Below are 11,328 nucleotides of genomic sequence, written 5' to 3'. Positions count from 1 at the left end.
CAAAATGAAACAGGGAAAAAAAAGATGGAAAAATGAGCAGAGCACCAGTGAGTTATGGAAAATATCAAGCAGCCTATTTGTAAGAATACCAGACAGAGAGAAGAGAGAGGGAGTAGAAAAATATTTGAAGAAATAATGGCTGAACATTTAAAAAAAAATTTTTTTTTTGAGACAGAGTCTCACTTTGTTGCCCAGGCTAGAGTGAATGCCATGGCATCAGCCTCACAGCAACCTCAAACTCCTGGGCTCAAGCGATCCTCCTGCCTCAGCCTCCCGAGTAGCTGGGACTACAGGCATGTGCCACCATGCCAGGCTAATTTTTTGTATATATATTTTTAGTTGGTCAATTAATTTCTTTCTATTTTTAGTAGAGACAGGGTCTTGCTCAGGCTGGTTTTGAACTCCTGACCTCGAGCAATCTGCCCACCTCGGCCTCCCAGAGTGCTAGGATTACAGGCGTGAGCAACCACGCCTGGCCATAAATTTTGATAAAAATTATAAACCTACATATTCAAGAAGCTCAATGAAATCCAAACAAAAAACATCAAGAAAAATCACATGAAGGCATACTCTAATCAAATTGCTACAAATATAGGCCAGGAACAGGGCTTATGCCTATAATCTCAGCACTTTGGGAGGCCAAGGTGAAAGGATCACTGGAGGCCAGGATTTCAAGACCAAGCTGGGAAACATAGTGAAACCTCGTTTGTACAAAAAAATTTAAAACATTAGCTGGGCATGGTGTTGAGTGCCTGTAGTCCTAGTTAGCAGGCTGAGGCAGGAGGATTGCTTTAGCCCAAGAGTTTGAAGCTATAGTGAGTTGTGATCATGCAACTGTACTCCAGCTTGGGCAACAGAGCAAGACATTGTCTCTAAAAAAATAAAATAAATAAATGAATAAAACAAATTTCTACAAACCAGTAATAAAGGGAAATCTTAAAAACAGAGGAACAAAGATATATATGTACCTGGGAAAAAGATAATTACTTCTCATCAGAAAAAATACGAGGACACAGTGGAGCAACATGTTTAAAGTAATGTCAGCCTGGAAGTATACACCCATCAATATATTTTACATAAATGAAGGTTACTCAGTAATGGGATGAGATGGAGTAGACACACTTTTTCCCATATCTCCTACTTAGTACAGCTAAAAAACCCTTGATATTACATGTAAAACAAGTATAAGAAGATTCTGAAAAGTGGACAGAAGCCAGTCCAGCTGGGGACCTTGCAACCTGAGGAAAAATATGGTGGTGAGTTTCCTGCATTTCCTTTTTGCCTCATATATCCTGGCCTGGGTGCTGAAGAAGCTGGAAACCTGAAATGTCAATAGGTGCAGGCAAAAAAAAGCACCAAAAAAGCCTGCTGTCTCTAGCCAAAGGACTAAGAAAAGGACAATGTGGCATGACGAAAACTATTAAGACAATAACCACTGTATTCCAGACAAACACCACCAAAAAAAAATGGTGGTCTCACCCTATCCCCATCAGCAAAGGCTGACTAGGGAACCTAGACTTCTACTGTCACCTAACTGTAATAAGGTGCCGGTTTGTCCCTGCAAGGGTGATGTCAGAGAAGGCAGTGTGAGGAATGAGGACTTTCATTCACACCTTGTGGTACTGAGCCTCTCCACACAGTGTCAGTGGGGGCCATGTGGGAAGCAATAGCGTGCCCCTCCCCTCTGAGCTGAGGTGTCATCAGTGGTGATCTAGTGGGGAGCCTGAAGTTTGACCTCTGTCCAGCAGTAACAAGGAATTCTGCCTCTCCAGAGCTGTCAATGTAGGCTGGGTAGGGAACATGGACTCCACTTCCACCTAGCAATAATCAGATGGTGACCTTCTTACCTCACCAGAGTGGTATCAGGCATGCGCCACCATGCCCAGCTAATTTTTTTCTATATATTTTTAGTTGGCCAATTAATTTGTTTTTCTATTTTTAGTAGAGATGGGGTCTCACTCTTGCTCAGGCTGGTTTCGAACTCCTGACTCGAGCGATCCTCCCGCCTTGGCCTCCTAGAGTACTAGAATTACAGGCATGAGCCACCACACCCTGCCTAGAAAAGTACTAATATTTAAACACATAAATGGGCAGTGATAGAATCACTTGACAGCAAATAAAAATTCAGGCAAGCATGCATTTTTTCCCTGCCTGCTAATTAGTATAAACAAAGGAAAACATAACTAATCAAAATAACCAACATATGAAAAGATGTTCTATAGCATTAATAATAAAATACACCCAAATTAAAACAAGATATCATCAACTGGCAAGTTTGGTAACATCTGATTTAGCAAGGGAATAATAGCTACTCATTTTGTAAACTGATTAGTCATTTTAGAAGAAATTTGGCAATATCTATTAAAACCATACAGGTATATCCTGTGACTTTGCAATTGTACTTCTAGAGAAACATTACCTAGAGAAATGTTATCTCTAGAGAAACATTATCCTATGTTCACTTTAGCTGTGGGAAAAAATAGAAATAATCTAAATGTCAACAGGAAAATGGGTATAAGAGTGTGGTATAGGCCGGGCGTGGTGGCTCATGCCTGTAATCCTAGCACTCTGGGAGGCCGAGGCGGGCAGATTGCTCGAGGTCAGGAGTTCAAAACCAGCCTGAGCGAGAATGAGACCCTGTCTCTACTATAAATAGAAAGAAATTAATTGGCCAACTAATATATATAGAAAAATTAGCTGGGCATGGTGGTGCATACCTGTAGTCCCAGCTACGCGGGAGGCTGAGGCAGCAGGATTGCTTGAGCCCAGAAGTTTGAGGTTGCTGTGAGCTAAGCTGATGCCACGGCACTCACTCTAGCCTGGGCAACAGAGTGAGACTCTGTCTCAAAAAAAAAAAAAGTGTGGTATAGTCATACTATGAAACACCACACTATACTTAAAAGAAATAATCTAGAAGTATATGCATCAACATGAATAGATCTCAAAATATAAATAAATATTTATATAATATAAATATTTATATTCAAAATAAAAATAAAAAAACAAGTTGAAAACAAGATACGCTACAGGTTGAGCATCCCTAATCTGGAAATCCAAAATCTGAAATGCTCCAAAATCTGAAACCTTTTGAGTGCTGACACTTTCTGATGGTTCAAAGTTTGTTCTATGCACAAAATTACTAAAAATATTGTATAAAATTAACTTCAGCCTATGTGTATAAGGGATATATGAAAGATCAATTAATTTCATGTTAGATTTGAGTCTTAGCCTCAAGATATCTCATTATGTATATGCAAATATTCCAACCCCCACAAAAAATAAAATCCAAAACACTTTTGGTCCCAACATGTATAATACATTTCTAAAAATGTCCACATGTACTATCCAATAGCAAATGTTTTTCAGTTAGTAAGTATAAATATATGTAAAATTATTTAAAAATTTTTATTATAGAAAATTTTAATTATATACAAGAGTTGAGTGAATGCGCTAATGAACCTCCACGTACCCATCATCCAGCTTCAACAATAACAACATTTTGCCAATCTTATTTTATTTACTCCCTGACCTCCATTATTTTTTGAGACATTACATCATTTCACATGTAAATACTTGAGAATGTATTTTTTAAACTATAAGGATGCATATTTTTTAATATACATGTAAATTTTTAATATAGTCACTCTGCCATTATCACATCTAAGAAAATCAATAATTCTCAATATCATTCACTATCTAGTTAACTTTTCCTGATTGTCTCAAAGCTATCATTTTACAGCTGGTTATTCAAATCAGGATCTGAAAGCTCACACATTGCATTTAGTTTTTTATGTTTCTTAAGCCTCATTTATTCTGTAATCATCCCCTCTTTTTTTTAAACCCCCTTCCCTTGGCATTGTTTTGTTGAATAGTGTCAACTGTACATTAGAATGTCCCACATTGATTTGGCTGATATTGCTTTATCCTATTGTTTAATTTGTTCCTCTGTCCTCCAATATTTCCTGATAACAGGTTATTGGATCTAAATGCTTGATTAGATTCAGGTTGAAGTTTTTAGAGAAGAATATTTTACAGGTGCTGAAGTGCTTGCTATTGCATCCTATGAGGTTCATGTCTGGTTGTCTTTTTGTGATGCTGTGATTGATAAGTGAGTTCAGGGTTTAAAAGTATTTTTGAAAATTCTAAAAATATATACTCCAGTGGCAACAGTGGTTACCATTGAGGAAAGAGAAGAAAATGATATTAGGGTTGGACCAAAGGAGTCTTTAGCTTTATCTGTAGTGCTTAGGGTTTTGTTTTGATTTAGTAAAAAAAAATTATAATTAATGTATTATTTGTATCTCATATAAAATTTAGTGATCAATGAAAAGAAAAACGAGCAAAAAATACAATTCCCAACAGGAAATGCAATGCTTAATAAACATAAAAAGATATAATAACATCAGCAATCATCAATGAAATAAAAATGAGCTATCAAATTCATTAATAATTAAAAAGTGATAACATTTTAAAAATACACTATACCAATTGTGGCAGGGATGCAGGAAACAGGCATTCTCATACACTGCTGGTGGGAGCATAAATTGGTATAACCACGGTAGGTACAATCTGATAGTGACTATTACATATAATATAAATTGAAAGTTTTATGCACTTTGACAGTGATTCTGTGTCCTGATCCTGCTAATGCCCTAGAAGTGTGATTTGGGCAACTTACATCAATTCGGGGGCTTTGGTCAACTTATTTTAAATAGGACAAACCATTCTATATGTTTCCATTTCCCACTCTAACATAGGAAGACGCCTTTGCCATCCCATAAATGCTCAAGTACCTCCTCAGGCACTTGTGTCAAATCCTTTCCCAGTAACATTCTACCCAGTAAAGATGACCAAGATTAGCTGAAACATAAGCAGCCTGAGAATCTTATCTGGGAGAAACTTCCCTTGTGATTCCTAAACCAGAATTGCTATGAGAAATACAAGAGAGCGTGCCCCTGCTGTGACTGACCTTCACGGCCTCACCTTAGTCCCGCAGTCCCAACTGATGCCGTCGTGTTATGACGTCTGGGGACAGAGTAGAGGTGTAAAGGGACTATCGGAACTGCTTCCGCATTAAAATGAGCATTAAAAAAATGTGACAGGATTAAGGCCAGAGAGAGGTGAATGCCCCACCTGTTAGGTAGCCCAGGTCTTGAGACGTGACCCTCAGTGGGCATCACAGCACGACGCCCCCTCCACTTTCAGAAGCCTAGCGAGACAGTGTCCTCTTCCTTCCGGCTCTAGGTAAGGGATTTGGGGCAGCCTGGCCAGGCCCTCAGAAGAGTGGGTCCCTGCTCCCCGACTGCCCCGTGGCTCCATGAAGGGAGTGAGAAAGGACCTCCAGACTAAAGGCTCACGCTTCGAGGGCAGGGGCTCCTCAGGCCAGCGGCACCGCCGGGCGCGGCCTGCTGTGGGCGCCGAGGATCCGGCCTGCAGCGCGGGAGACGCCGGCCCAGCGGCGGCGCTCAGTGCGCATGCGGGCGGGCGGCCGGTAGCCCGCGCGCGTGGCTGAGCTCTGAGCTCGCGGTGGCTGGAACGTTGACCCGGTTAGCGGGCGCCAGGGACTCCGCTGTGTGCCATACCCGTTAGAGGTGGGGGCAGAGAGGAAACCGACACAGACCTCGTCCTGAAGCGCAAGCACAGTTAGTGTGTGAAAATATAGGCAGGTGACTGAGACGCACAAGGTAGACAGCGGCCCACGGCAGGGCAGGAAGGGCTTTTGTAGCTGAGTGAAAACCTTCCGTCCAGGGGCTGTGCTGGTGCCTGGGCGGGCGTGCCTTGCCCGTGTTGCCTTAAGATGTTTGGTGAAGAGCCCACCCTGCCGGCTTCCTAGGCGTGCCCCTGCAACGGGACGTCCTGCCTTGCTGGTCCTGCCAGCTGTCCTTCTTGCGCTGCCCAAATTCTGTTCTCAATATCCCAGTATGGTGTTTTCAGCCTTCGGTAGGTCACCTTGAAAACATCCGGGTACTCTGAAGCTCCTTAAGCGTGAGAAGGTTTCCTCTCACTAGTGAAGACTCCACCTGCTGGAAGCCCAAAAGTTCTCCCTTTCTTCATGCTAGCTCCATACCTGGCTACTCTTTCTGGGTCCACTTCTCATGGTGAAAGGGTTCACTTTGGTGTTCTTCTCTTTTCCTCTGTCTATTCCTTTTACAATGACCCACTCCTATGCCATCAACAGCCATTAATATGTTGATGGCTCCCACATTGCTAGCTTTAGCTCAAACTATAATATGTTAATAATGATTAACATGTATAGAATTTATTATGAACCAGACACAGTTCTAAGCACTGTGCATATATTAACATTTAATTCTCACAACCTGTGAGGTATATTCCTTTTTACAGATGAGGTGATATAAAGAGGTTATGTAACCTACCCAAGGTTCCTCTGAACACCTCAAATTGAACCTGCCCCAAATTGAACTCCTTGTGTTTCTCCGTCAGATGTGATTCTCCATGGTTTAACTCCAGTCAGTGGGTATCATTTGTGAGGGCAGGGGAAACTTCTTTTTATGTTGAGGTATCTACTGTAAGATGTTGAACAATATGCTGCATTCTGAGATAATTATCCTACCAAAATTGTTGTTTGTAGGGTAGGGGTCTGGAGTTGTAGAACAGTTTTTCACATTTATTATATTTGCAAAGATTTTTTCTATTCTTTATGAAGTATTTTCTTACTTTATATATAGTAAGACATAATATCATCTATAGGGTTTCTGTATTAGTCAGGGTTCTTCAGAGAAACAGAACCAATAGTGTGTGAGTGTGTGTGTGTGTGTGTATAATTGGTGTCAATTATATGCCAAGTTCCAAGATCTGCATCCAGCAGGCTGGATACCCAGGAGAGCCAATGTGTAGTTCCAATCTGAGTTCAAATCCTGGGAACCAGGAGAGCCAATGGTATGATGGTTCCAGTCTCAAAGTTGGCAGGCTTGAGACCCAAGAAGAGCTGCTGTTTCAGTCTGAGTCCACAAGCCAGAACAAAACCAATGCGCTAGCTGAAGCAGTCAGGCAGGAGTTCCCTCTTACTCAACCTTTTTATTTGATTTGCATCTTCAATTGATTGGATGAGGCTCACCTACAACAGGGAGGGCAATTTGCTTTACTCAGTCTACCAATTCAACTGTTAATCTCATCCAGAAACATCCTTGAAGGCATACTCAGAATAATGTTTGACCAAATGTCTGGGCACCTTGTGGCCCAGTCAACTTGACACATAAAATTAATCATCATAGTTTCTTTCTAGTGTAAGTGGTCTTATATAAAGTAAAGTGTTAGTGCTGGTCTAAGTTTCTTTGACATTAATTAAAACTATCTTTAAGTAACTTTTAAGATGCATATTAGATCAAAATTGTTTGCCTTTCCTTCCATGTGTGTTCCCTGTATGGAATCTTTCTTGCAGGATCTGTAGTAAAATAAAGATAAACTTCAATCTGAAGCCTTTTTTCCAGTTGAAATTTCATGTAGGAAATTCATCTCTGCATCAGATGACACCCCTTGTTGTCTTACTAACTTGTTAACAAGTCTTCACATTTTCCAGGATTTTTCAATAATTGACTACTGATAGCATTATTTATAAGTCTTCCCATTATTGTCTCTTAGGGTTTTTTTTTTTCTGCTTTAGAAAGTTCATCATATCATGTCTCTGTTGGGAATATTATATTCTCTGATGGCGGGGATTATCAACCTAGTCTCTCTCATGGGCAGGAAAAGACAGAAACTCCGGTTTGTTCGTGTGGGACTTCAAATCAGTCCAGAAAATGTTTCATGTCTACCAAAAAAGAACAGCTCTATGAGTCCTATGTAGGTGAGCTTTTGTTGTTTACTTCTGACTTGTCATCAAGGTTGGAGAGATGAAGCTGCAAGCTACCTGTGTATCTGTGTCTGTAAATGAGAAAAGCCTTTATCTCATTGTGTGTGTTTCAAATATTTTCCTACAATTAGCATTAATAAGTTAGGTTATAAAGACATTAAGGGAATTTTGATGAGTTTATAGATAGTAATAAGGGTTTCCATAAAAATGATATAAAGAAATTCAAGAATTCCCAGAGAAGAGACTAAACTTCAAATACTCTATATGTGCTAGCCATTGAAGGAAAACAAAAATAAAACGTCTTATAGAAACACTATTTCAAAGGGATTTTTATGTAAGAATCCAAATACCTAAAATCAAGGTGAATTTGTGAACAGATCAGACTGGTTTGATAATTTTGGTTTAAAAATAGCCATATGTTTCTTCCTGAGTTTTATCAGTCTGGAATACATTATAAGCATACTTTTTTTTTTGTAAGACTTGGGTTCGTTTTCTTATGGAGGGCTTAGTTAAACTAAACTCCTTATCTTTCTTTTCTTATCAGCTAATTTATATTACTTCCACATGTTTAAGATTATGAAAAATGTAAAATTACATGTTCAATTCCATCGAATTATACTTCTGATGAACTTTTTGATCAACAGTAATTGTGTTACTCTATAGTAAACTTATACATAATTTCTGGAGACCTTTAGTTAACATTAAGACTTGGAGCTTGAACTGATAATAAATTGAACAAACTGGATTTTGTAGCAAGCATGCACGCATGCACACACACAAATACACACACACAGTTGCTTATCTGTTGACTCAGCTCATTGGCACAAAGCAGCAGCTGGGCCTGTAGTTACTCTGCTTTCTCCTGGATTTTTCCTTTAGTTTCTCAGACTCCTGCATTACCAGCATGTGTCTAGCTCCATGAACACAGGTTTCAGTTCATCTTTATGAGGTTTCATCTCATGATCATGGAATCCCAGCCTGCTTTGTAATTGTCCCTTGTTTACTGTCTGTGGACTTCAAGTATCAGACACAGAGACAGCTTTGCAGAGACTGCTAATTCAGCCTCCACACTTTCTATAGCAGGTCTCTTTTAATTCCCATTGTCTCCAGGGAGGGTCATTGCTGGTATCCTAGCAATTATATGCCTTGTCTTGATGGCCACAATGATAACCATGATAGTCAAAATTATTCCCTCTGTGCAATACTGCGACAGAAAATTTCTTCTCTGATAACAAGATCACAGAAAGCAATGAAAGAACAAGCTGAACAACAGAGAGTTTGATGGTCTGTGTCTCTAAGAAATTTAATGTTTTACATAGATAATGGAGAAGAAATGACTTATCAATTATGTCATGGATTAAACTCTTCTGTGAAAGCAGTTGCACTGATGGGTAAAGATTTTCAATTAAAAGATTACAGGGTCAGAAAATTGTGAACATAGTGACACTTCTCTGCACTCAAATAGCATTAATCAGACAGTTATGGATCTTTAAAAATATATCTTTAAGCATAAGCTCCATAGTTGAAACACCTGGGCTTGGAATCCTTCAGGTGACTATATTTTTCATAAAATACAAATAATATTAAGATTGCCAAGTCATATTATGATTTATATTATTTGTCCTAATAGCAAAAATAAATTCAAATACATTTACTGAAGTATAACATACATACCAAAAGGCACAGAAATCATTATTCTACCAATCAATGGTTTATTACAAAGTAAACACACCCTAGTGACTACAACATAGTTTAATAAAATAAAATGAAAAAACAAATAGCACCCCAAACCCTCTTCTCAGGGTTTAGTCCCTAAAAATTGCCTATTCTTTTTTTGCAAAAGCTAATAATCATCTGTTTTTTAATACCACAGATTAATATTGCTTGTTTTATAACTCTATGTATTTAGAACCATATAGTAAAAATTACTTTGTTACTGGCTTCTTTTGCTCAGCATTACATTTGTGACATTTATTCATGGAGCAATTTTTGTTTTCACTGCTCTGTGGTATTCTGTGTATGAATAAAACATATTTGTCAGTTCTGCTGTTGATGGGCATGTGGTTTGTTTCCAGTTTGGCGCTATTAGTAATAAAACAACTATGAACATTCTGGTTAATTCTTTTGGTACATATGCATAGATAATTAAATATAGAGACTTACAGATAAAATAGATGGGACATAGTAATTGCATATATTCAAATGTAATACATGGCACTAAAAATTTTAGTTAGAAGCATTAAGTTCAAAAGCTCTATTGTACAACATAGTGACTATAGTTAATAACAATGTATTGTATACTTGAAAATTGCTGAGAACAGATTTTAAGTGTTCTCACCACAAAAAATGATAAATGTAAGGTAATAGATCTTAATTAGCTTCATTTAGTAATTCCACAAGTATACATATATCAAAACATCATGTTGTACAACATACATATATAGGGTTTTGTCAATTAAAAATTTATTTAAAGTTTTCCAAAGATGTTTGACCAATATGCATCCCAACCACAAGTTCAAGTTCAAATTATGAGATATCCTCTCCAACATTTGATTTTGTCAGCCTTTCTCATTTTAATTATTTTAGTGGTATTTGATTTTTATTTATTTTGGTCTTCCAATTACCAAAAGGAATGAGTGCATTTTCATATCTTTATTAAAATTTTATATATCCTATTTTCAAGGGTCTGTGTAAATTTTTTATACTTTTATACTGTGATATGAATTTTTCTAAATGATCTTGAGGAGTTCTAAAAAATAAATTCTTGATATAAATTCTGGGATTTTGTCAGTTAAATGTAGACATATATTCTCTCATTTAAAAGAAAAAGTTTATTTATGGATAATCATTGGAAACTGAGGTTAAGTTTTAAGTAAGACAGAAAAAAGGGTAACTTAACAAAGTTGTATAATATATATTTTTGCCTCTTACTTTTATATGTTAGAGAATGAATCTAACTTTGGGTCATGTTAATGTATGTGTTCACTTAAAAATTTTTTAATTTGGAAGTAATCTGAAACTTAAAGAAAGGAGGTAATAGAAATATAAAGGATATCCATGTTCCCTTTAGTCAGATTCTCATATTTTTAACATTTTATCCTGTTTATTATTTTTTCTCTCTCTACATATAGTTTTTCTGAATCATTTGATAGTATATTATATACATTATGCTTCCTTATCCCTAAATATTTGAATGTGCATTTCTGAAGAATAAGGATATTACTTTACATAACCATGGTATAGTTATCAACTGCTGTAAATTTAACATCAATACTTTTATCTGCTGTATTGCTTGTATTCCAGTTTTAAAAAACTGAATCAATAATGTCCTTTGTAGGATTTTTGCTCTCATATAAGACCTAGTGAAGAATCATATATTGTATTTAGTTGTCATGTCATATATTTATTTAGTTGTCATGTCTCTTTAGTCTCTTGAAATCTGGAACAGTTATTGGCTTTTCTTTGTATTTAATGACATGAACATTTTTGAAGAATGCAGTCCTTTTGTTTTCAAT

Source organism: Microcebus murinus, chromosome 18, assembly GCF_040939455.1.
Source record: "Microcebus murinus isolate Inina chromosome 18, M.murinus_Inina_mat1.0, whole genome shotgun sequence".
Classification (NCBI taxonomy): domain Eukaryota; kingdom Metazoa; phylum Chordata; class Mammalia; order Primates; family Cheirogaleidae; genus Microcebus; species Microcebus murinus.
This window is presented reverse-complemented; position numbering follows the sequence as displayed.